Here is a 25965-nt window from a genome sequence, read left to right as displayed (position 1 = left end):
TTGGGAAAAGTCCCCTCTATGGGCGTGGGAGCATTTATAGGCCCTACACTATTGACTGTGCTCTGCGGAACTACCAAATTTGGTGTTGTGTACCAAGTATTTAATATTATTGGCGTTTTGGGGCAACTAACTGGGGCAACTAACTGGGATGGGGCAGTAGTGCTTTGTGCCAAAATTTTGGGAACATCAGTAGTGACTAGAGGTTCTACCTGCTTTGATCCTACCAATCTTTTTAAGAGTTTCGTGTTCTCCTTCATTGTCTCTTCTATACTAATGACCTTATCCCCTATTACCTTGATTCTCTTTACCAGTGGGGATATTAAGGATTTGACAAGAAGTTCGATCTGGGCCAGTAGAACAGATGATATGGTAGATAAGGGGGAATTTGGAATTGAACATGCCCTGGATAGTTTCGGGGTGTTGCTAATGACTGGGGGGGGAACTAGAGTACAATTTTTGTTTTTTTGTTAGTCTACCCCTTTGTTTGGCACCTCTGCGCTTTCTTTTGACAGAGGGAGTCTGAGGGTTCGTTATCGAATGAGTATTGACTTTTGCTGGAGAAAAAAGAGGGGTTCCCGGATGACTTGCTTTAGGTACGGATGGGGCACCTGATTGTTTGTTTCCCTCATCAACATTGGCATAGCAGATTAAGTTCATCCAGTAGGGTCTGCTACCATCATAGGGGATTGGCAACTATGTGCAGCTTCTATTAAAGGACTTTGTTCAACTCTCTCCAATTCACAATCAATTTCCAATGTTACCCTAGTTAGGTAGTTGTCCAGAGTCCCCTTCCGAGGCCCCCCCTGGGAGAAAACATTTTTTAAAACTTCTTTACCAGTCATAATGTGGATTGTTTAAGTGGTAAGAACAAACTCCTGCGCTAGACCAACGTGTTACATGGTAACCGCGGTAGTCTTTGAGCGTTAGCCAAAGTGTTCGAGGCAGTAACTGTTCGGGGTCTAAAAGGTCTGAAAGGTGTACCTTTTTTTTCCAGCGGTAAGCAGGCAAGGAACAAGTGAAGTGTCCCTGCCCTGCCTCTTCCGGCCTCTGAGGGCCACAGAGGGCCCGCCCTTTGCGCGCGTCCGCGACGCGGAGGGAGCTTCCTCAATTTAAGCGCCTCCGGGCGCGCTAGTCCTCAGGATGCGTGCGCGGTGCAGGATGTTGTCCCAGGGCTTGCTGGGAGCTGTAGTTCCCCCCAGCTGCGGCCGTGAAGCTGGAAACAACGGCGGCAGGGGGAACGAGCAGCGTCAGAGCCCCAGCAGCAGGTGAGGGAAGGTGTGTCCGCCTGCTCCCCTCCTTAGCCCGGTATGATTTGAAAACAGATCCCCCTTGGTTGTCAAGATATACAACAATGTCCTGTAACAAGTTCTGAGCACCCAAATGTTTCACAAGCTCCTCCAAATGGAACGGAAAGGAAATAGTTATAGAGCCGCAGAAAAATCAGAGAGCTCTTAAAGTACTAAGGAACTGAACCAAAAGAAACAAGTCAAAGAAACTCAGTTAATCCACTGAGCTTACCGGACCTCCGAGGAAAGAGTTACTGAGAAGGGGCGTAAAAACTCAGTGTCCTGCAAGCCTCCGGGAAGAACTGCCCTTGCCCTCTACTGCCGGTAAAGAATGTCTTGAAACACATGCGTTCACACTCAGCCGAGCGAACGCTTCCAATCCAGGGGGGGGGGGGGGGGGGGGGGGAGTGGGCGGGGGGGGCTTGAGAAGAGCCCGAATCCAACAGCAGGAAAAAACGTAACTTTCGCGTCTCAGCCGAGAGCGCGCTGAAATCCGGCACCAAACGACAGGCCAGGAGTTGCAGAGCGCACCTCTAGCTCAGTAAAGAGAGTTAATTGTTTTATGGGCAGACAAAAGTAGCCATGATCTCCCTACAGCAGCATCCTGCCTTTAGCAAACTCATTAACTGTGTAAAATGTAATCGCATCATCACACCTCACATACTGAGTTGGGGTTTGCACAACCGTAGTATGACTGACGGATTGTGGTTCTAACCATAACTTGCAAATTTCAGGAGTTTGTTCGGCTTTAAGTCTTAACCATATATGCATTTTACCCTTGTTTTTAAGTGAATTTCTAATGTTTTATTTAAAGACCCATTCAGGTGTTTTAACTAGGCCATCTACAACTTCACTTTAACCATATTCAGTGGAAATATATTAGGGATAAAGTACCCCCTTATGCACCTTCTAAGGATATTGTCAACAAGGTGTTCCATAACCATAAAGAGGAACGAGGAAGGCAGAGTTCCTTTATAAGGTTAGGGAACACTGAGGTTATTTGCAATAATCTTATGATATGCTCCAGGTGGTACTTTATCCCGTATAATACATGGTCACACCATCACCTTTCCCACAAACCTTGGTGCTTAGCTCCTACATATGCAACAGCTAACATGTTTGCAAACATGAAGAATGAACATAAAAGCTCCTCTCCCCCTCGCTGTCCCTCTACCCCTCTCTGCCCCTCGCCCCCTCTCACCCCTCGCCCCCCTCTCTGCCCCTTGCACCCCCTCTCTGCCCCTCGCCCCCCTCTCTGCCCCTCACCCCCTCTCTGCGCCTCTCCCCCTCTCACCCCCCTCGCCCCCCTCTCTGCCCCATGTGCCCCCTCTCTGTTCCTCACCCCCTCTCTGCCCCTTGCCCCCTCTCACCCCCTCTCTGCCCCTCGCCCCCCTCCCTCGCCCCCCCCTCTGCCCCCCTCTCACTCTCACACTCTCTCTTCACCCCTCGCCCCCTCTCTGCCCCTCCTTCTCCCGCCTCCCCCTCCTCTCCTCCCTCTTCCTCCTCCTCTCCCCACCTCAACCCCCTCTGCCCCTCATCTCAGTCTCACCCTCTCTCTCCGTTCCCTCTCGCCCCCTCCCCATCTCAGTCTTCCCCCCTCCTCTCTCCCTTGCTCTCCTTCTTCCCCCTCTGCCCCCTCCGCCTCACCCCCTCCTCACCCCTTCCTCTCCCCCTCACCCCTTCCTCTCCCCCTCCTCCTCCCTCCTCTCCCCCCTCCTCCTCCCTCCTCTCCCCCCTCCTCCTCCCTCCTTTCCCCCCTCCTCCTCCCTCCTCCCTCCTCCTCCCTCCTCTCCCCCCCTCACCCCCCCTCTGCCCTCCTCTAAGTCTCACCCTCTCTCCTCTCTCAGGGGTCTCTTCTCTTCTCCTTCGCTGTTGGAAACTAATGACAGTTTCACTTCCGGGTCACCCGTGGCAGAGTCAGCAGAAGAAACGGAGCCGATAGAGCTCTCCTCAGGCCTGAGAGGTGAACAGTGTCCGGGTCAATGGGGGCAGCGTCAGCACCAGCAGCGGAGGCTGAATGAAGCCTCCCCTCAGGATACCATAAGCCCCGCCCCACTCCCCTCTCAATAATGTCTGCTTCCGGGTCAGTGTCGGCAGAGTCAGCGTCTGTACCGGATGTTGCCGAGCTCTCCTCAGGCTTGTGAGTATGATAGTGTCTGGGTCACGAGGGGCAGAGTCAGCACCAGCAGCGAGCCCCAACCTCCTGCAGAGGAGAGTGACCTTGAGGGTCTGTCTGCCTGTCCAGGGGGGGAGGAGCCCTGAGGGTCTGTCTGTCTGTTTGTCCAGTGGAAGGAGGAGCCCTGAGGATCTGTCTCTCTGTCCAGAGGAAGGAGGAGCCCTGAGGTTCTGTCTGTCTGTCCAGTGGAAGGAGGAATCCTGAGGGTCTGCCTGTCTGTCCCGTGGAAGGAGGAGCCCTGGCTGCAGTTACCTTCAGTTTCAATTGTAGACACTGCAGGGGTAAGTGAGCCTATCACAACCATCGTACAACCTAAGAGGTGTGAATACAGCCTGAGGGTGTACTTACCTCACACCGTCATCAGGGGGTGCAGTGGGCAGGTGTACTGATCTCACACCATCATCAGGGGGGCAGGTGTACTGACCTCACACCATCATCAGGGGGGAGGGGGACAGGTGTACTGACCTCACACCATCATCAGGGCGTACAGGGGGAAGGTGTACTGACATCACACCATCATCAGGGGTGCAGGGGGAAGGTGTACTGCCCTCACACCATCATCGGGGGGCACAGGGGGCAGCTGAACTGACCTCACACCATCATAAGGGGGTGCAAGGGGCAGGTGTACTGACCTCACACCATCATCAAGGTATGCAGGGGGAAGGTGTACTGACCTCACACCATCATCAGGGGGTGCAGGGGGCAGGTGTACTGACTTCACACCATCATCAGGGGGTGCAGGGGGCCAGTGTACCGACCTCACACCATCATCAGGGGGCACAGGGGGCAGGTGTACTGACCTCACACCATCATCAGGGGGGATGGGGCAGGTGTACTGACCTCACACCATCATCAGGGGGAGGGGGACAGGTGTACTGACCTCACACCATCAGCAGGGGGAAGGTGTACTGACCTCACACCATCATCAGGGGTGCTGCCTGGGAGTACTGACCTCACTAAATAGATGAGGAAGGTGCACAGCACTAGTAGTACCGGATTCGTGAGTGTATATTTACTCAGGGTGGGTGCTCTCAGGGGCGGTGTTACCGTCAAACACCATACAATATCAATGAGAAAGTGTAAGCACACAGGTTGCGATTACATCCCCCGTAGGAGGCACTCCGGAAAGTTCATAACAATGATTCAAAAGGTTATTTGATAAAGGGTTTATTCACTGTTGTACCCTTATTAGTGAGGCAAAGTTCAATGATTCATATGATATTATCAACATATCATGAATACAAACGAAGAAAACTCCAATGCATTTCGGGCTCCATGCCCTTTATCAAGGAGAAGCTGGAGAGAAAAGAAGAAAAAAAAAAAAAGAAAAAAGCCCGGGTCAGGGGGGAGTATATAGAGAACTGTGGCTGAAAAGAAAGGGGGTGAAAATCGTGACACATGCGGCGGGGATGTGGTAAAGCTACTAGGTGCAGATTGAAGAGTAAGGAGATCAGCTGGTGAAAAACGTAGGAATATAGAGGGTTAACATGATGTGAGGGTGTCTGGATAAATATCAACGTTCCACAGAAATAAAGTAACGTAAAGGTCCCAAACCAGGTGGTGCGAAGAAATAACTTTAAAAACGCGAGTGATTTAGAACGATGACACCAGGTTCTGAAGAACAGCATAGAAATCAGCGTTAGCGTGCAAGAAGCATAACATTGATAACGCAAGTGCGCTAAGCGGTAACATCAAGTCCTAAAGTCGGACTAACATTAATAACGCAAGTGCGCTAAGCGGTGACATCAAGTCCTAGAGTCGGACTGCCCAGTGAGGTAAACTTACTCAAATCGGCGCCGAAGCGGTCGGATAGGAAAAGCTTCACGAACAGTGAAACAGCCGGTGTGTGGACCGGGGATAACTGATACAGACATAGAAAACAGACTAAAGAGGAGACGAAACCAGTGGGGGCCATGATGGAACAGGGAAAAATAGTGAAGGAAATAGATGAAGGATTGTGGAGATTTAAATGTCAGATGTAGAGTAAACAGTAAAGTAAATGCACAGTAAACAGTTACTGGAGGTACAGTAGGGATAAAAAAATATACATATAAAAAAAATATACATATAAAAAAACCTGTGGTAAAAAAACATGAAGTTAAATTAACAGAATGGAACAAAGAGCAATGCAAGAGGTAAGGCACATGTAGCTTAAAGGTAACAACTATATTCTACTCGGTCATTCAGTCCATGTGGCTTAAGTGTTTGTAAACGAAAGGTCCATTCTAGTTCCTTCTGCAAAAGTAATTTGCGGTTGTCTACCCCTTCTCTGCGGGTGACACATTCCAAAACAATGAATTGCAGCTGTGTGATTGTGTGATGAGATTCCTGGAAGTGCATGGCAATGTTGGATTTTAACTGTTTGGTTCGGATGTTGGATTTATGTTCGTTGATACGAACTTTGATTTTCCTTTCCGTTTTTCCAACGTAAAGTTTTCCGCACGGACATTTCAGTGCGTAGATGAGGTTCATACTGTCACAAGTGGCGTTGACACAAAGTTTAATGGCGTTGCCTTTCATAGGGTGTTTTATCTGGTTCCCTCTGATTATGCAATTGCAGTTATTACAATTTAAGCATGGTTGTGTTCCCTTATATTTTTGTGGAGTCAAAGATTGTGTGGATAAAATTTCTTTGAGGTTTTTCCCACGGCTGTGTGCGAACAAGGGAAGATCATTGAAAATATTCAGAAAATCTGGTTCAATTTGCAAGATTGACCAATGGTTCAGAATGATTCTTTTGAACTGGTGGGTTGCCGTGGAGAATTTAGACACAAGAACCATGCGTTGCGTCGGTGGTTTGGCAGTCTGAATTAAGCTCTGTTCTCTGGTGATGTTAGTCAGACGAGTTTCGGCTGTGTTCAGAACTTCAGTAGGGTAACCTCTGTCTAAGAAGCGTTGGTGCATCTCCTTGATGCGGCGATTGTATGTGTCTTGTTCGGATACGATTCTTTTTATACGCAACATTTGTGAGAAGGGTAAATGTTTTTTCAAAGACCCTTGGTGAAAACTTTGGAAATGCAACGTGTTGTTGCGGTCAGTGGCTTTACGGTGTAAGTCAGTGATAATTTTTTGGTCTTGAATTTTCACCTGCACATCGAGGAAAGATATTTCTGACTGGCTTGTCTGCCATGTGAGTTGGATGCGAGGATCCTTAGAATTGAGGTCCGTTAAGGCTGCAATGAGCTGGTCTTGTGTGTTTGTCCAGAGAAGAAAAAGGTCATCTATGTACCTTACGTACATTTTTATGTTTTGATAGAATCCAGTGTTGTCATAGATATGTGTTTTTTCGAACTGTTCCATATATATATTGGCGTAGGATGGAGCCGCACAATTACCCATCGCCATTCCCGTCAGCTGGAGATACCATTTGTCATCTTCCTGAAAGTAGCTATGGTACAATGTGTAAATCATTAGTTCCATTAGAAATGTCTGCATTTTGGGATCAATATCACTCTGGAGTAACGCTTGCTCAACGGCTTCGATACCTCCCTGATGAGGTATAGAGGTGTAAAGAGAACTGACATCGGCAGTGCATAGAATAAGTGAATCGTCATTATTGATGTTGATGGATGAGAGTTTATTGAGAAATTCGGTAGTGTCTTTAATGTGACTTGTGGATTTGATGACCAGAGGTTGCAAGTACCTGTCTAGGAACTTGCCTGTGGGTTCGTGAATAGATCCTTTGGTTGAAACAATTGGGCGAAAAGGCGGGTCAGAGAGATTCTTATGTATTTTCGGGCTCATGAAAATTCTAGGACTTCTAGGGAATTCTCTCAGGAGATATTTTTTGGTGCGTTCTTGAATGATGCCGGTTTGATGAGCCTTATCTAAAATGTTAGATAATATTTCTTGGAACTCCTTAGTGGGGTTGTTACCAAGTTCCATGTAAGTGTCGGCATCGGAGATGTGTTCCAGTAAACGTTGTGAATACATACTGGTGTTCATGATAACGAGAGCGCCGCCCTTATCAGCTTTAGCACATCGAATTTTAGGATTATTGGCCAAAGATTTCAAAGTGTCACGATCCTTTTGTGAAATGTTACAATGTTTGTTGAATTTTTTTAAATTGATTTTCGACAAGTCATTTTTCACCAAGTTCTCAAATAAATCAATGCTTTTGTGCATTATGATATTTAAACACCCATAATAACAGTGTTTAGATCCAAGCTACGTGTGCCAGAATGCTATGTATCCTTGCGGAAATTCAGGACTTGAGTTGTACTGTGCAAGGGGGTGACATTGTGACCTTGTTATAATACATCAAAGATTTAGTGTGGCCTCAGTGTGTGGTCTTAACTCCTTTATATCCAGAATGGGAAACAACCATTACAACGCAACCATTACATCACACTATGAGCGCATGACGACTCCAAGGCCGGATTTCAGCTGATCGGTCGCAGATACCGCCACCCCACAGACATCCCAGACTATGGCGATTTATGACCCCGGGCCACCGATCCAGCACTGCCTTCGAACCCAACCCAGTCCTGATGATGATCCCAATTCATGTGGATCGAAACGTCATCGACACACCAGCGCAGCCATAGGCGCTTTACACAGAGTGGTTCACGAACAGTAAAATTGCATTGAAGTCAAAACTAACTCTTCTAACCATCCGGAACCATACTGTGCCAATTATTCACTGTATATATTTCTGCACCAGTCACCTTGCGCCGCCCACGCTGTTCACATTGTCACCTGAGTCACTACTTCGGTCTTCACTCACAAACCACGAGCACCACGTGCAATTTGGGTTGCCACAGTTGCTTTTTATTTATGTAGTACAGTGCTGTTACAACTGTAATTTACTTTTCCTTTCCAAATTTACTGTTTATATAAATGATGCCATGAGCACATGCTATAATCAAATAGAGTCTCCTTGTGGATAATATTGTATGCATATCCTTATTAATTGCCTATGAATAATACCAGTTGGGATACTCCTTGTTCTTATTACACTTCACCCCAATCCCAACACGGTTGACAGGTTTATGCTCATGTTCCTTGATACAAGGAGGAAGCAAAAGCATATTTTTACAGAACAATATTAGTTTCTACTCTCAGAATGCATGTCTTTATTAAGCACCTTTCTCCACAGTTCTGTACATTGAACCCTTTGATATCCGGACTTTGTTCCCTAAAGTGAAGTGGTTGTTTTATTCATAACTAGCATATGAAGCTGCCTTCTAGTTCGTTGATATACTAATGATTTGTGGGGCCCAGGCAACACATATTTGGGGCTCCCTATTTGGAATACACTTGAATGTATTACTGCTTTTAGGGTTATTGAAGTCCGTCTGATGCCCCAAAAATATTTAATCGTGTTAAGCCTTCAGAACCCGTGGCCGGCAAAAGCATCTAAAGCCCAAGCTGACTAGAGTCCACCAGCCAAGTACTATCAAAGAAGCTTGAACAAACATTGATAAAGATATTTCTTTTTGCGATTGAGTCTATATTTTTCCTTGCAAAAAGGTTTTATGTGGCTGTTCAGTCAGCTTGTTACTCCTATTGCAGGAAATCTTGTTATTGGTTATGTGTTCTAAGTTTAGTGGACTAGTGCACAATGTTGCAATAAAAAGACGTATACATAAAGCACTTGAAAGTGTATATAAATGTTTGTAATTACAAATATATCCCCTTTCACAATAGGCATTCCTGCTGCAGCATAGAAATTCAAAGCACCGATCTCAGGATTTTCGCCATCGCATTTGTGAAAATCGAATAACTTTCTCTTTATTTCTCTTCCCCTGCCTTGTCCATCTCAACTTCTATATATATGTGTAAACCTACAGCTAAATCCGAGCCGCTTTCAGTGGCGGGCCTTGGCGGGGTCGCAAACCCCAAATCTCAACAACAATCGGTTTGCCGGTATCCCACAAACGATGCCAGGGCCACAAGTATTCCTTTTCAGTGTGTTTTTATTTTAAGCCAAGTCACTCGGCGCATTTCGGAGGCAACCTCCTGGTACACGAGTACGAGTGCAATGCAAATCACAGTGTTTATACAATATCATGTGACACACCTCTACGTAATAGACAGTGACAACAGATTCAAGGTGTTTGAACGTTCTCGGAGCTGGAAAAACAGACTTGTTTAGTCAATGTTGGGAGATACATCGTGAGACATTGCATTAAAATCATCATGCAGTATGTAAATTAAACATTAGGTCATTGCTGTGAACCTAAACATTTTTCTTGAGTTTTTTACCTGCCGTTGCAAAAAGCATTCATTCCGCATTGTCATGTGCGGCACCTTGTCATTTCCAACCAAGTAAAGTAAGTAAAGTAAAGAGACTTTATTCGGTTTTGATTCAAACCATAAAAGTACATGTGCAATATAGACAATTTAAGACACTTTAAAACACACAATAGTTATAAAACATGAGCGATAAAATGCAAAAGTGTAGGGTACAGCAAATTCCATATGTAGCAAATTCATTAGTAAAGATAATCAAATCGACAAAGATACCATCATTGGTCCAAACAATTTCTCAGCTTAATAGACAGTTTTAAAAATTCAGTAACTTGAAGAATACTGTCACTGTGCAAAAGTTGCAGATACAATAATGCTGGTCTGATCTGGTTAAAATTAAGTTTCTTTAAAAGATCTACCAGATAGCGTTTGCGAGGGTATTCATAAAATTTGCATAAAAATATAAAATGTAGCATATCCTGTGGAGACTTACCGTCGCAGCCACAGGGAGCGGTAGGTTTAATAAAAGCATAATTTTTTGGTCTAAACAGCAGATGATGAAAGAGATTTAATCTGAACCTCGTTAGCAGGAACTTCTCATGGGAAGTCAACGAGCCCATCAAATAGGGCTCCATCGTATCACCTGTTTTTAACATAGCAAATTTTCTTACACTGGGTTTTAGGAGCTCCTCTCCTTCTCTTTTAAGCTTTCTGTCCACAAGGAAGGCACGCTTAACTGCCTCCACATCACCCTTTACAATCCTGCTCGGGTGCTCAAACAAGTCCAAGCGGCCGAGCCTTGAGAAGTTTGATTTCAAATATTTTATCCAGAGTGTGCCCATTGCCTTATCCAGGTAATCTCTCATAATCAGGTGGGTCAGTGGTATATCTTGATTCAACCACAGTTTTAGCCAGCAAGTCAACGGGCGTAAAGAAAAAATATCACATAGATATTGCGACCCTAGCTCTTCATGTACTACAAAATTAGATGTGCCTGCTGGGACACACAAGACGTTTCATGAATGAGTTTTCAGCAATCTGTAGTTGCTCACCGGCCACATAGCCCCATATTTCGCTGCCGTAAACGGCAGTTGCCACTGATTTTGCATTGTAGAGTTTCATCATGGCATTATTAGGTTTGTTCCCCAGTTTTGACGCAAAGTTAAAAATAGTAGCATTCACCCTTACTAAGTCCCTTTTCTTTTTGTCAAGATGTGGACCCCAACTAAGTTTGGAATCAAAAAGGACCCCAAGATAAGAGAATGACTTCGAGATGGGGATTGCAACGTTATCTATTTTAAATAAGAAGTTCCTTCTTGGTTGTTGGCCAACTTGCATGATGAAGGATTTAGAGTTGTTGACCAGGAGGTCTCTGTCCGTCAAAAAATTCTTAAAAGCATTTAATAAAGCTTGGAGACCTTTCTCTGTTCTAGAAATTAAAACTGCATCATCTGCATATAAAAGGACTGGAATACCTCGCCTGCCGACTCTGGGACAGTCAGCCTTTACATTCTGCAATACGTTATCTAGCTCATTAATGTAAAAGTTAAAAAGAAAGGGGGGGAGAATACATCCTTGACGCACACCCTTCCCAATATTAAAATTACCCGTTGGACACAGCTCTTGAGAATACCTAACATTAGCACTAGTGTTACTATGTAGATCAACAAGGAAGTTGATAATCCCACTGTCAACACCCTTGTCCCTCAAGAACGGTGATGGATTAAACCCAGATCAGTTGACTGGGGGTGAGTGCTTGTATTGTCAACGCTCCGTTCATCATTTCCTTTGATTTTTCTTTGTTCGCCATAAGTTGGCAGGGTATGCTCAGACGTGAGTCCTTTGCTCACTTTGCCACTGGATTCAAGCAAGCCGGGCTGAAGACGGCCAAAATGCCAGAAACCGGTCCTCTGTAGCTTGTTTCCGGTCCAGGGAAGACATGGCTTGGCAGTTCGAGCTGGACTGTTCCCATGAGGCACAGGGTCAGACTGATTTGCATATTGCTATGTCTGAACTGGGGTGGCAGTGTGGGCTAAAGAATGGTGATGGATTAAACCCAGATCATTTGACTGGGGGTGAGTGCTTGTATTGTCAACGCTCCGTCCATCATTTTCTTTGGTTTTTCTTTGTTCGCCATAAGTTGGCAGGGTATGCTCAGATGTGAGTCCCTTGCTCACTTTGCCACTGGATTCAAGCAAGCCGGGCTGAAGACGGCTGAAATGCCAGAAACCGGTCCTCGGTAGCTTGTTTCCGGTCCAGGGAAGGCATGGCTTGGCAGTTCGGGCTGGACTGTTCCCATGAGGCACAGGGTCAGACTGATTTGCATATTGCTATGTCTGAACTGGGGTGGCAGAGTGGGCTAAAGAACGGTGATGGATTAAACCCAGATCAGTTGACTGGGGGTGAGTGCTTGTATTGTCAACGCTCCGTCCATCATTTACTTTGGTTTTTCCCTCATGGACTGTCACAGCTTTCCCCTATTAACACAGTCGAAAGCTGAAGACAGATCCATGAAGGCAAGGTGGACAGTACCCTTTTGGGCAACAGTGTACTTGCTTAATATTAGAAAGAGGTTAAGGCACTGTGTGATAGTAGAGCGTCCACTGCAGAAGCCGTACTGAGAAATGGACATAATACCGTTTTCCAACGCCCAGTCAGAGAGCCTCTGCAGTAGGATTCTGCCCACTATTTTAACCATGGAATCGATTAGTGAAATAGCTCTATAACAAAGAGGGCTACCCTTGTCCCCCTTCTTAAAACCTGGGACAATCGTTGATACCCCCCATGACTGTGGGCAGCCAATTTTAGCAGCTGCGTTAAAGACCGATTCTAATATGGTTGCCCAAAAGCTGGGCTCATACTTATATAAATCTGGCGGGATCCCATCAGGACCCAGAGCTTTCCCAGCTGTAAGCCCCATTATGCCCTCAATGACCTCACCTCTATCAAACCTAATAGGATCACAGCTATTGCAAGGAGGAAAATTGAAATTATCATTCATCGTACAACCATACAGTTGCGTGTAGTGTGTTTTCCATTCCTCCTTTGTTAAGCAGCATTCCAGACCATCCCCTGGGTCCTGGACCAAAAAAGGTCTTTTTACTACCGCCCAGAATTCAGAGCTACACTTCAAAATAGAGGGGTCGAGAATCTCACTCCATGCCTCTTCTCTTAAAAATTCCTTGCGTCTATTAATAACGGATTTGTATTCTTTCCTACACTGATGAATATTCTCCTTTATTCTGGGATTTGCTGCCAGGGCTATCCTTAAGTTACATGATGCCCTAGAGCAGTCATGGTTAAGCCATCTTGGTCCCCCGATCTCTGTACGCTTTGCTGGAGCTAACATCAACTGAGACACCTTGTCTGAAATATTTTGAAAAGCACTTAGAACCTGGCATGGTTCCGCCCCTTCTTGAGTACATTTTGTAATTTCCTCGGTACAATTATCCTTAATGTCTTTATACAACAGGTCTGGTGTGATCATAGACCATTTAAGACGCTGTCTACCGTCAGTGGTGCTCAGCCTACCAGTGGTACAATTCCGTCCTTCCTTGCCCACCCAGAGGCCCTTCAAATGTACAGTCAGTGGATTATGATCACTGAATTCACTGTGTTAAATGATGAAGGAGTCCACAAAAGTCTACATTGACACAGAAAGTAAAACATAATCAATGAAGGTACCCTTCCCATGACCCTTAAAAGATGGGATCTCAAAGCGCTTAAAGGGATCCCTCAATGCCATTGACAATGATAAGTCCAGATTATTCAGTAAGTCATTAAAAACTTCCCCCTCCGCTGTGTGTTCCAAATGCATGCTGTTGGACTTGGCCCTTCTGGCGGGTTCACCCCTAGACTTTTTGCTTGTAATGGTGACCTGGTGATGGTGATTTTTGGGTTCTGCGCACTTTCTCTGTGTCCCAGTGGAAAATGTGTGTGCACTCTGAGGGCCGTCTGCTTGGTCGTCGGCATGGTGGCCCCCCTGCCTGGGAGAAGTCCCAGTCCCATGTCAGGAGGCAAGGAACCTTGGAGTGTGGCTGGATGTGGATTTGGCCTTTTGCCCCCAGATTGGTCGGGTGGCAGGGGTGTGCTTCGGCGTTCTGAGAACCTTAAGGAAGGTATTAGATCTCCTCCCGATCGCGGCTCGCAGGACGTTGGTGCACGCCCTTGTCACATCGCGATTAGATTATGGGAATCTGTTGTATCTGGGGGCCACGGGCAAGGTCGTGGGCCGCCTCCAAGTGCTGCAAAACGCCGCGGCGCGTTTAGTTCTAAGGCTCTCTAAGAGATCTCCCTCTAAAGCAGCGCTTCAGGCACTGCACTGGCTCCCTGTGGGGAAAAGGGTGGAGTTTAAAGCTCTTTCCACATGTCATCGCATTTTGAGCGGCAAAGCTCCTGCTCCGCTTCAGAGTCTGGTGACCTGGTATGAGCCCACGCGCAATCTTCGCTCCTCCCGAACTGGGTTACTAAAGGTTCCGAGAGTAAGGAAGGCTCGCATGGGAGGGAGATCTTTCAGATACCTCGCTCCCAGGTGTTGGAATGCTTTGCCTTTAGAATTGCGCCTGGAACCGTCTGAGACCATGTTTAGAAAAAAACTCAAAACCCATTTATATAGTAGGTAGACTTCTTTAAGGGCGGGAGGGGCGGCTTTTCCACTTACCATAGCGCGGGGACACGCCGGTGGCGTAACCAGGCGCTTTATAAATGTCCAATAATAATAATAATAATAATAATAATGTGAAGAGATAGGCCTGCCCTCCCATAGGAATGCATGGGGAATGTATGTGTCCCTGCTAGTTCCTGATGTGTGGGGTGTACAGGTTCGAATTTGATATGTGCGAACTCGTGAGAGTGAATGCTTTGCAATGATGTATGTGGCATGAGTGTGTCTTGTATACAAATGCCACTTCTAGGAGTTGGCATATTAGTGTAAAATATACCTGGCGTGTGATTGGCTGGAGCTGGCTGGTGAGCCTGGCTCCAGGAAGGCTGGATGGGTCTGCCCAGTGGTGAGTGGGAGATTAGCATGCTGATGGCTGGGGAGGAGTGTACCTGTGTCCTGAATGAGGCTGGGTTTTCCCCAGACAATGCTGGCTCCGCCCCCTGTGGTGCGACTGATGACCCTAGCCCTGCCAGTGAATGAAATGGGTGGTTGAGCCATCAAGAGTGCTCCAAAACCAGCTGCGACTGTTTTCTCCCCCACCCTGCACCCTTAGACAAAGGAATGTGGTGTATAAAAATGGGACTGTGTCCCCACAGATGTTGTTCTCTTCCAGGATCCTGCCTGAGGGGGCTGCTGCTGCTGGGGCCAGGAGGACCGCCACTTGGATTGTCTCCCTGCCTGGAGACCCAGTGAGCTGGCTCTGGGCCCACCCTTGCCCCCCCTGCCTGCTGTAATTCTTGGAGGACTTTTGCTGTACTTGTGGGCCTCTAAGCGCCTGGAAGCGCTTTATTTGCTATTATAGCCCTTGGGAGCGCTGTATCTTTCTGCCGGTGCCCACCCGGCATTTGGCCGCCTAATTGCCGCTCTCGAGGGATTCCCCAGCATGGGGATCCCCCTTTTTGCCTATTTGCGGCGCGGGAGCCCACCCCGCTTATTTGCCGATTTTAAAGTCCCCTGGCAGGTGCCCACCCTGCCAGGGACATTGCCGCCCTAAGATCAAGCGCCCACCTCGATTTATTGTCCTTTTTAAAGAGCCGGTGCCCACCCGGCATTTGCTGCTTATCCTGCGCCTACGAGTGCCAGGAACGGGCCGCCGCGCTGCCCGCGACGACCCAGAAGTGGTTGGCCGACCGGCCAATCCGGGCGCGGCCGACCGGAAGTCCCTCCCCGCAGCCGGCGTCCCTCCCCCGGGGCTCCCGAGAGCAAGGGAGAGCCCCGGAGCACAGCGCAGGAGCCCGGAAACGAGAGAGGAGTCCGGCCGCAGCATCGGAGAGTCCCGAGGAGCGGGAGCTCTCCGTCCACAGTCACCGGTGAGTGGGGGCCCTTGGGTGCACTGTAAGGGAGGAGAGCGTCGGGGCACATTGCCGGTGCCTGCCCCTCCCGCCTGTTCTATCCTGAGCTGAGGCTCCACCTGCAAAGGGGGCATAAGTGTTTATTCTGAGTCCCCAGAAGGGGGACTCCAACGTTACGGCGCAAGTTGCTCTGCGAGCCCATGAGGGGCTCAGGGGGCAATACAGTGTCTTTGAGCCTAAGAAAGGCTCCGGGGGCCATACTTCATTGAGAGCCCGAGAGGCTCGGGCCCATTTGTTTGTATTTCGAGTCCCCCGGGAGGGACTCCAACTATAGTGACGGGCCCAGAGAGGCTCGTGGGGGCATTGTTTGTTTGGAGCGCTGCAAGGCTCCACCAGAGGGCCGCCCCCCTGCCACAGTTGTTCTCAGAGCCATGAGGGCTCCAGGCGGCATTTCTCTGTTTGGCGAGCCACAGAGGCTCAAGGGGGCATAGTGGTTTTACGAGCCCTGAGAGGCTCAGGAGGGCCAGTCATTGGTGTAGAGCCCTGAGAGGCTCAGGGGGACATTTTATATGTTCAGGGCCTGGAAGGCTCCAACGTTGTCCCCACCATTTTCACCAGTTGCCCAGCACTTTGTGGGCAACTGCCACGTTTAGGCCCCTGACTCTGGGACACAGGGCGTCCTAGCCCCAACAAGGCCAGTTGGCCTAGGGACAGTCACAGGTGGTGACTAATGTGAGTTCTGGCGCAGTTATGATTTATGTGCCAATGTGATTACTGCGCAATTGTTATTGCTACACCTCTGAATGTTTTTAGGCATCATTTGTTTTCCTCCCCTGCACCTCTGAATGTGTTTTAATGCGTCATGCGCCGTGTTCTTACACCGCTGAAGGTATGTTATGCATCATGTGTTATGTGCTTACACCCCTACAGGTATTGTGATACTTAGGTGTTTTTTTTTTCTCCTAGTGCAGGTGGTGCTAGTGAGGTCCTGGTTACCAGTAGTTACTGGTTGTGTGCTACAGTGATTTACATTCTATCTTCTAAGTGCTAATTCTACCTAGTACTAAGTTCTAAAAGTGCTGATTCCTGACAGTGGTCCATGTGGTCCTGTCTTGTACATATCCCCTGTAAATTCTGCCCGTGCCTGTTGGCACATTGTAAAGTGTGTGTTTTTATCGGATGTACCATGTTATAACGCATACCGTTACAACTACCTACCATTACAACGCGACCATTACAACGCATACCATTACAACGCATAGCGCTTTGGGGTGCTGGATAGTGGTAAGTATAATTTACTATTCTAACTCCAGTCCCCGTGGACCCTAGGGAAGGTGTTGGATAGTAAATTATACTTATTCCCTATCCTATAGCGCCCCCCAGCGCAATGCGTTGTAATGGTATCCGTTGTAAAAGTCGCGTTGTAATGGTAGTGCGGAGTAACGAATGCGTTGTAACAGGTGCATACCGTTTTTATCTAATGTGTTTTGGTGTAATACAAAGGCTATTTTTATATAACCTTGTGTGGAGTTTCCTTTGTGGTGGGCCTTGGGTGTTGTTGCTGGGGTGCGTGCGCAAATACTTAACTCACATCGCCTCCAAGTTTAGCCTTGCTGCTCGCGCCACGTTACCTAGAGGGTGAGCAGGGGTTATCTTGGCGTGTAACTCCCTTGCCCTGACTTAGAAGTGGTGGTCTCTGACTGACTTTGGCGCAAGCCCTGGCCAGCCAGGGATCCCATTTCTAACATAAGCCCTCGAAGCGGTCACAGTACAAGTCTGAGAGGCTTTTAAACAGGGGGTCCCCACATGGGTGAACATTGAAGTCACCTATAATCATGAGATTATGGAGGCATACCTTCATTGAACTACTAATAAATGCAATTAGTGCTGATATTGGACTAACAGCTGAACAAAGGTTAACTGCATTATAAAAATTCACCAGACCAACCAAACAGTTTTCTCCATTTAGTACTAAACCAATAATTCCAGAATTGTCTGTTATAACTCTACGTATTTTACAAGAGAGTGCTACAGAAATAAACGTGACCAGGCCCCCTTAGGTCTACCTCTGCTAGATGCTATGGCAGGAACATAGAAGGCCTTATACCCTTCAAGAAAGAAGTCACAGTCCACTAACCAAGTCTCCTGCAGACAAATGATCTGAAACTGCTTAATGTATCTGACCCATTTACAATCTGTCATCTTTGTGCTCAGTCCCGCGATATTCCAAGAGATTACATTGTTTCCGGGCGATTTCACCTATTTAGTCTCCATATAACCCACTTCACCAGAATTTGCATTTCCTTGGCCCATAGACTCCTCCCGTCAATCACATGCCTCAAGGCCTGAGAGCAAATCAAATCTATTCTGTGTTTCCACCATAAACCCATTCCTATTTTGATTAACAACATTATACAGGTATGGTGCTATTGGAGCCGGAGCCTGAGATTGAAACAGTGGCCTATAATTCCTATGTTTAGGTGGAATTTTAATCAAATGGGTATAAAAATATCCAAGTGGGCGAACACATATACTGTTCGCATCCAACAATAAAGTTGATGCTCTTAGTAAAACTGTTGCCACATGTTGGGGATGTCTAAAGTTAACTACGATATAATCCCCACTATTTCACTTTCTAGATGGGCCAATCCAGTTTACCCTTCTGACTGATAGTATTTGGTCAGAGTATGCAATTGGGAATTCACAGTTAGTGTTCAGCCAGGCTACTGTTTTATTTTTTAGTGAGTCATGGGATTCCCCATGTGACTGGACAGAATGGTCTTCTATAGTTGGAACATTAGTCAAAACGGCCACATAAGGTGCGCAGTCGGGTGGGAGATTAATATAGCAACTTCTTCTTATTTGTCTGAAATCTGATCTACCATCCTGGCCTACTGATGTCAGTACAGTCAGGTCAGTTTTTGGTGGGGGTTCAGATAGAGCGATATCTGTTGCAGGGACTTGCCGACAAGTCTGCTGTAACGACTCCCTCAAGGGTCCCTGCCCTATTTCCACAGCCTTAGGTCTCTCAAGTGGGGCCGATGACAGGTGTGCTGATAACAGTCCACCTAGTCTATCTACCTCTAGAGCCAAGGTATCTAGCTTACTTGAGAGGGGTCTAATCAGCTCTTCCATTTTTGCCACCATTATTTCTTCTAAGGTGCTGATGAAGAGGGTAAGTTGGTCAGTTTGTATTTTAATACCGCCCTCGTTATGTCCCTCAGAAGGACAAGGACCTATGATGGAGCCATTATTGACTGGTGCAGCTATTTCGGCTCTATTTTTATTATGCTTACCCCCCCCCCCCGTTTAGGATGTGATTTTCTACAGTTTCTCACCGGTCTCGGTGCTGGCTGTACCTGTTCTATTTCCTCAATAGAGGTATCTAGCCGATCTTCATGTGTCTCTACATGTACCTGCTCTACAGTCATTATAGCATCTCTATTACTGATATCAGGGGTGTTAGGGTTATCAGGCATAGGTGTATCCACTACTGCGAGAAGCGCCTCATCCTGTACTAGTGGAGCACTTCCCCGTCCTAGAGAGGCCCTTCTATCATTGTTAATTTGATTAACCTTTTTGACTAGATAATTATCCATGGTGCCCAGCCCAGAAGTAGCTTTATCTGCTTTACCTCTAGACATCACGTCAGCTTATTGCAACTCTCAAAGTAGAGATTAATGAAATGGAACAGTCTGCAATGATACAGGGCACTTTTACAGAAACACTCAAGTATTCAAATATAAAGTCTCACTTCAACAAATGATGTCCTTATCAACAGGACCAAGATCTGTGGCCCAGCCCAGTCTCCTTAGGCCTCTGAGGGCCACAGAGGGCCCACCCTTTGCCCGGGCTTAGCCCGGGCGCTCCCGCGCCCGACTCGCAGGGCGAGAGGCGTTCCTCTCTTTTCACGCGCCTCCGGGCGCTCTGGTAGCGTCACTCGCGCGCCACGGCCGCCGGGGCACCTGGGAGTTGAAATCCCTGCCCTCGCGGCGGCGATGGTACTGGCGCTGGAGTGCGGGACCTGGTGCAACAGCGAGCCGTTCCCCTCACGGCGATGGTGCTGGCGTTGGAGTGCGGGACCCGGTGCAACAAAGAGCCGTTCTCCTCACGGCAAAAGGTAGGACCAACTCCTCCTCCTCACCACAAAGCAAGGCAAGGCTCCCAGTGAGCGCTCGGCGCTCCTCTCCTTTCACTCGCCTCCGAGCGCTCTTGTGGCGTCACTCGCGCGCCACGGCCGCCGGGGCATCTGGGAGTTGAAGTCCCTGCCCTCGCGACAGCGATGGTACTGGCGCTGGAGTGCGGGACCTGGTGCAACAGCGAGCCATTCCCCTCACAGCGATGGTGCTGGCGCTGGAGTGCGGGACCCGGTGCAACAAAGAGCCGTTCCCCTCACTGCAAAAGGTAGGACCAACTCCTCCTCCTCACCGCAAAGCAAGGCAAGGCTCCCAATGAGCGTTCGGGGCTCCTCTCCTTTCACGCGCCTCCGGGCGCTCTGGTGGCGTCACTCGCGCGCCACGGCTGCCGGGGCACCTGTGAGTTGAAGTCCCTGCCCTCGCGGCGGCGATGGTACTGGCGCTGGAGTGCGGGACCTGGTGCAACAGCAAGCCGTTCCCCTCACGGCAAAAGATAGGACCAACTCCTCCTCCTCACCGCAAAGCAAGGCAAGGCTCCCCATTTCCAACCAAATAAGTGCTGACGAAAGTTCACTGTGATTATAAGATAAACCATCTGTAATTCTACGCGCTTGGTGTAAAACACATTCAATCATTAGTGCTGATGACCAAGCACGTAGAATGACAGATGACGTGGTTTCTCTTATAATCACACAGAACTCAACTCTGAGGTGAGGCTGGGTAGACCACGCATACATAGGAGAATGTGAGGGTTGAGGCTGAGCAGACCAAGCATGCACAAGAGAATGTGAGGGTTGAGGCTGCACAGCTCCAGCATACACAGTTAAATGTGAGGGTTGAGGCTGAGCAGACCAAGGGTGCACAAGAGAATGTGAGGGTTGAGTCTAAGCACACCAAGCGTGCACAAGAGAATATGAGGGTTGAGTCTGAGCACACCAAGCATCCGCAAGAGAATGTGAGGGTTGAGGCTGGCAGACCAAGCATCCGCAAAAGAATGTGAGGTTTGAGGCTGGGCAAACCAAGCAATACAAAAGGGGATGATGGACGGAGCGTCTGAGCAAATCAAACACTCACCCCCAGTCAACTGATCTGGGTTTAATGCATCACCATTCTTTAGCTCACTCTCCCACCCCAGTTCAGACATGGCCATATGCAAATCAGCCTGATCCTGTGCCTCATGGGAACAGTCCAGCCCAAACTGCCAATCCATGTCTTTCCTGGACCAGAAACAATTATCCTGGGACAGGTTTCGGGTTCATAATCCTCATCAGCCAGGCTATCGTGAATCCAGTGGCAAAGTGAGCAAGGAACTCACTGTGAGAAGTTAGCCTGGCATATGATGTCCACTATTCTAGTGGGCACCTTGCACCAGTCTAAAAGACCCATATTGAAGGTGGTTGTATGTAAAGTCAACCTTATAGACAAACTATCCTAGTGTTAGCATGGACCAGCAGTCTTAGGCTAAAACCTCAGAGAGCATGTGAAGCAAGCTGTTTTACTAATTATAATCCCTTGAATACCAAATGAAAGGACACCACACAAGGTATATATCAAATATATATGTATTTATTACTAATTCAACCCCTCTGCACTCTTTATGAGGTCAGAGATCGAAGTACATTACAAGTTACTCATTAAGCATACTATAAGTTGCACAAATACAGTTCTGCCCTAGGGGCCTCACAAACCATATACTAAATAAGTGGTATAAGGACCACTTTAGGAATGGTGAATAGGCCTAGGGCCTAGAGAATGGCTGGGGCTACACTGGACAACCAAGGGATTGGAAGTAGGAGGCCCACGGGAGACACGTGCAGTGTCTAAACACAGTCGCAAGTTACCATTGAGTTATAATGGGAACGTAAAAGTTACAAAGTAGTAGATTAAGGATACTTCCGGATGGACTATGGTAAAACCCTTTTAAACTCGGACACTTCGTGAGTCAACACCCACAGGAGCACCGGAGTACTCGAGTTACCTCACCCAGGGAAGCCGGGTGCATAGGTGTTCTTTCATGTCGGGTTCCGTCGCTGTTTCATATGGAGAGCTGCAAAGAAGTGCTGCAGATGACCAGGAGAAAAGTGTCCGGGTGGATCCAAGTGTGGATCCAAGATGTGAAGAACCTGATAGCAGAGGGGACAGAGTCTGGGTCACTAGCCAGTGACCAGGAAGGAACCAGGAAGGAGCCAGGCGATGTCGAGATGCAATCAGGTGAAGAGGTGAAGCTTGTCTTCAGCCACGAGGACCAGGAGGCGTCGACGACAACCAGGAGCTGGATTCGAGCTGTCCCACGAAGGATCTAGTTGACTGCAGTGTCGGTATCTGGATTGGACCCAACAAGCCTTGGCAAACGCAATCCACGCAGGAAGGGAAGATTGGCTTCAGGTCAGACCAGCAAGGTCTGGGGAGCTTCTCCTTTGCAGGGAAGCTGGAGCAAGCCCGGAGCAACATGGCAAGCATTTTAGTTTTAAGGAAAAGTTTTCAGAGGGCTAACTGGCCAACGGGCTAGCAACCGGGAAGACGCGTCGAGCTGAAATGCAAGAGCAGGCCCCACGCGGAACTCGTGGAGTGTGGAAGGCTGAGCTTCGGTGCAAATGGCGCTCGGGTCTGGGGCTTCTCAATCCCCAATGCACAACTTCAAAGGTGCCTCGGTCGTTGCACAGTTAGCAAAGTGCAGGTAGTCCAGGATGTCCGGTCCCACGTCTCTCGTGTCCGCCACTGATCTCAGCTCTGCTGGGGATGTGGATCGAAGTCGGAGAAGTCTGGAAGTCCAGTTTCTGAGTCTCTGAGTCTTCAGGTTCCGGCAGGAGCATCGACAAAGCAAACCGGCAAGTTACTGTTGGCGCCTGTTTGCACAGGGTGGTCACTCCTTGACCACAAGGGAGATGCCTTCAGTCTTCTAGTCAGAATAGAACGTCAAAGGTCCAAGAGTTTCATTTCAGAGTTTCAGTCCAGGATAATCTAATGTCTCTAGACACAGCTCCTATCTTTATACTAAACTAAGGGGCTGGATTACCTCTTAGATCACTCCTATGGGTGGACCCTGAGAATGGGGTGGTTACACCCTTTTCCCTTTGTGCAGTTTTGCGCCAGAGAGGGGGCTGGAGGGCCCCAGCAACTGGTTTGAACCCGGCTATGTATGGAGCACCTTGTGTGCCCCAGGCAGTTTCTCGAAAAGCATCTTTCCATTCAACCCACCCTGCCCCAATACACTACAGGCTGTCGGGGAGGTGCTAGCACCTCCCTCGACAGGAAACCTATTGTCCAGGTCTCCCTTGCCGGAGTTTCGTCCAGCTGCAGGAGGAAAGACTTGTGTCTGTGGCAGCAGCATCCATTTCGTGATGCTGAGGCTCTGTTTAGCTTTTAACCGGGTAAAGCAGTAACTACGTGTCTTCTCCCTCTAGAAGGGTGGAATGCTACCCCCGCCACCAGGACTGGCGGGGGTAGTATTCCAAAGTGTTTGACACCTTACACGACATGGTTTGATAAAGCCAAACCAAAGTTAGCATTAACCACGAGGTTATAATGCACTTAAGAGTATATGGTATGGCTATATCATAGAACAGCTATAATGACATGGTTCCGAAAACTGCAGAAGGGCTCAGCTCATGCTAGAGCACCCTCTCACATAAAACCAGGATTGTTAAGGCCTGCTTAGGAGTGACTAATAGGTATATATGTGTCTATATATAAGGGTAGATATAGGTATACTATATCTAAGCAATGGGTGATTACACCACTTTGCCCAAGCTGAGTGATCAGCCTGTGGTGTCAGTTTGGATGGCCAGCCAGGGGGGGCATAATACATGCTGCTGCCCCTATTAGGCCTTGGATTCACCTGTGCCCTGGGTACCCATGGTACGCTATGCAGGGGCTCACAAAGATGACCCAATTCCCAATTAGGTGTGTACCTAAAATACATGGTATCAATTCAATTCATGAAGCTTTATTCGGTACATATAAAATGACCATAAAAGCACAAAGAAAAACACATGAAATAACAAATAATACAAATTTCAGATAAAACAGAAAACCCAAAAAGGAGAAATACAGACACAATACTTAACATAACATGCTTTTCCGTGCCTTAATAGACTGGTTTAAAAACGTAGCAGTACAAAAGCAGATATCGACAGATTTCATATTAAATAATAAACTCATTGCCTGGTTAACTGTACGTACACCATATTTAACAAACATAGGTTTCAAATAGGCAGTACGAAAATTCATATACAGTTTACAGAATAGTAAAAAGTGTAAAGTGCTCTGTTTGGAAACGCCATCACACAAACATGGCCCTATTGGATGTTTCTTAAGGTTCGGCAGAGCCACTAGATGATGTGCTACTCCGAACCTCAGTCTAGTTAATACAAACTTATGGGATGGCCTAGTCACCATATCTAGATAAAAAGGAAAACCTTCCGTAGTAGTATATCTACTGTAAAACATAACAGTGGGCAAGCATCCATTTGTTGAAGCCCGCTTCCTTGCTCTGCTAGCCAAAAATATTGTTTTCAGCTCAGATTTGGGTATCAGAGATGCGGCCCTTGGGTCAGTCGTAACATTTAGATTAAGTATTTCAGAAAAATAATCAACAACATATTTTAACCAGGGAATTTTTCGATTGTTTATCCAAAGATAAACAATCCTCAATAATAGATCTATTAAAAGACTTTTCATCCTGGAGCCAAATGGAACGCCAGATCATAAGTGGCCTAAAGGATAATAGATCAGTTAGGAAATTAATATCCAATTCCCGGTGAATCAATTCAGTGGGAGCGGTGGGAGGTAAACACAGGAGTGTTTTTAAAAAGGAGTTTTCCTCCAACTGCAGGGTTTGATCACATCTATGACCCCAGACGCCCGCCCCATACAATGCTACTGAAACACATCTCGCTTGATAAATTTGAAGCATATCCTTAGTACGTCTGTCCCCCTCTTTTGCTGCGAATCTAAAAATACCATGGCCGTTTTTAGCCATTTTATTACTGATGTTATTAAATTCATTGGTCCATTTTCTGTCTTTCGAGAAGGTTATACGGAGATAACAGAATTTATCTACTTGTTGCACCTTTTCACAATTAATAAAAAAGGCATTGGAAGATTTACTTTTTACCCCGCAGGTCATAGTGTGCGTTTTCCCCTTATGAATAGTCAGTTTTCTGTCCTTGATAAACATACAAAATCTGTCAATCAAGCACTGTAATCCTAGGGGAGTTCTTGAAAGCAGTACGGCGTCATCAGCATATAATAACACCGGCAGTGAAGCACCATTGATCTCGGGGGCATCAGCTTTTACATTTTTTAAAATTCTGTTGATTTCATTGATAATTAATATAAAAAGAAGGGGGGCCAATACACAGCCCTGTCTAATCCCACGATTAACACTAAATTTGGGGGTACATTCCCCTTGGTGCCGTAGCGCACACTTGTTTGTAACTTTTGGTACAGCCTTGCAAGGAAAAAGATGATACCCTCCGGAGCTCCTAGGTGTAACAGGGTCGGCCATAATATAGTATGGTCGACTATGTCGAAGGCACTGCTTAGATCTCCAAAGCAGGGATACAATGAGCCACATTTGGCCTCAGTGTATTTAGCAATCAATAAATCGAGATTAATACACTGGTCGAGTGTGCCCCGGCCCTTCCTGAATCCAAACTGGCTATCAGCCAAAATGTTCTCTTGCTCAGCCCACTCTTCCAATCTGACCAGCATAACTCTACTCAAGATCTTGACAGAGGAGTCTAGAAGGGAGATAGGGCGATCATTTTTTACATCTGACCTGCTGCCCTTCTTGTGTATCAGGATTATAATAGATTCTCCCCAGGTTTTTGGGGCCTCAGTACATACTGCTGCTTTAAATACAGCAGCCAAAAGAGGGCTCCATATCTCTGGAGCTACTTTATACACATCAATAGGGACCCCATCGGGTCCCTGGGCTTTCCCCCCTTACTTACACGCATGCCAAGCTCAACCTCATTAACCGAGATATCCAGTGGTAGAACGGTCCACCTTCTGGGGTTTATTGTTAACACAACTGTCTGAGCCAAATATTTTAGAAAAATGCGAAACCCAATCATCACTAGGGACATTAGAGATTAACTCAGGTATATTTTCCTCCTTGAGAAAAGGCGAGTTTACCGTAGCCCAAAACAAAGTATTATTAGATAACTCAGCAGCTTGATTAAGAGAATCCCAAGCCTGCTGCTGTAACTCCCCC

The 25965-nt window shown here is 47.3% G+C and overlaps 1 protein-coding gene across 1 annotated transcript in view; it reads left to right on the top strand.

The window, feature by feature from the left end:
• Positions 1 to 3556: 3556 nt before the first annotated feature.
• The window catches only part of LOC147736776 (uncharacterized), a 141746-nt gene continuing 119337 nt past the window's right edge, over positions 3557 to 25965 (top strand). Inside the window, exon 1 of the mRNA XM_086953498.1 lies at positions 3557 to 3743. The gene's annotated coding sequence lies outside the window, so the exon portion shown is untranslated. The remainder of the gene's footprint in view (positions 3744 to 25965) is intronic.

The sequence above is a fragment of the Lissotriton vulgaris genome, chromosome 1_2 (assembly GCF_964263255.1).
Source record: "Lissotriton vulgaris chromosome 1_2, aLisVul1.2, whole genome shotgun sequence".
Lineage (NCBI taxonomy): Eukaryota > Metazoa > Chordata > Amphibia > Caudata > Salamandridae > Lissotriton > Lissotriton vulgaris.
This window is presented reverse-complemented; position numbering and strand designations above follow the sequence as displayed.